Source organism: Echinops telfairi, unplaced genomic scaffold (assembly GCF_000313985.2).
Source record: "Echinops telfairi isolate 266 unplaced genomic scaffold, ASM31398v2 ScPeMD7_3533;HRSCAF=4204_1, whole genome shotgun sequence".
Taxonomy (NCBI): domain Eukaryota; kingdom Metazoa; phylum Chordata; class Mammalia; order Afrosoricida; family Tenrecidae; genus Echinops; species Echinops telfairi.
The window spans coordinates 27,482,523-27,483,764 of NW_022107432.1; the positions used below are offsets into that span (position 1 = coordinate 27,482,523).

The 1,242-nt window shown below is 49.2% G+C and overlaps 1 pseudogene; it reads left to right on the top strand.

Moving 5' to 3' along the window:
• The first annotated feature begins 829 nt into the window (after positions 1-829).
• Positions 830-1,242, top strand: LOC101641650 (annotated as a pseudogene).

Consider the following 1,242-nt stretch of genomic DNA (forward strand, 5'->3'; position numbering starts at 1 on the left):
AACTATGCTAGTGCCCTGACCTGGAGAAGTCACATGGAGACCCCTGCCAGCACTGAGATGCTTACAACACCCCTGCGTCCACAAGACTTCCCACCCACTGGCCTGTGATCTTCCTGTGATTGGCGTCCTTGCATGTGTTGCGTGAGTCTGAAGAGGACTTTATAGATTGGTATCAGACACATGCGCTAATATCGGACTTATGGACTTGAGCTAGACTGGGCTGGGATGTTTTCTCAATATTCAATTGCTCTTGTTTATAAACCTCTTCCTTATACACATCTGAGTGTCTGTGAATACGTTTCTCCAGTCAACCCAGACTAACACACCTTTAATCAGTTATCCCCCTTATACGTCCTTATTGAAGTCACTCCCTGGCGTGAGTCTCACCTAAACTGTAAGAAAATACATTTCTCTTTGTAGTGGTTACGAGTTGGGCTGTGATCCGAATGTTCGGCGGGTGAAACCACTAGCAGCTCCTCAGGAGAAAGTCTGGGCTTCCTACTCCCGTCAACAGTTAGTCTGGGAACCCACTGGGGGTCCCCATGAATCAGCCTGGACTCAATGGCAGCGAGAGAGAGCAGCTAATTTGCGGTATGTCTAGTATAGCAGCACTACATAACTAGAGACCAGCTGTGTGTGACTTTAGAGACATCAGGACGGCTCCCCTTCACTCGACAATCCCTTCCCAAGGACTTTCTGCCTCAGGGTTCCCTGGAATGCTGCCATTACATTTGCTCGACTGTTGATTCAGGAGTGGATTGGAGGACCTGCTGCTGAAGCCATTTGAGAAGCACTCTTAGAAAGATGAATCCGCTTTTTCCCTTTTGGGGCCATCGCTGAAGGAGTAGCGGCCAAAATGAAGTTCAATCCCTTCGTGACTTCGGACCGGAGCAAAAACCGGAAGAGGCATTTCAATGCGCCCTCCCACGTCCGCAGGAAGATTATGTCTTCCCCTCTTTGCAAGGAACTGTGGCAGAAATACAATGTTCGGTCCATGCCGATCCGCAAGGATGATGAAGTTCAGGTTGTGTGAGGACACTACAAAGGTCAGCAGATTGGCAAAGTGGTCCAGGTGTACCGAAGAAATACGTCATCTACATTGAGCAGGTGCAGCCAGATAAAGCTAACGGCACCACTGTGCATGTGGGCATTCACCCCAGCAAGGTGGTCATTACGAGGTTAAAACTGGACAAAGACCGCAAAAAGATCCTGGAGCGGAAAGCCAAATCTCGCCAAGTCGGA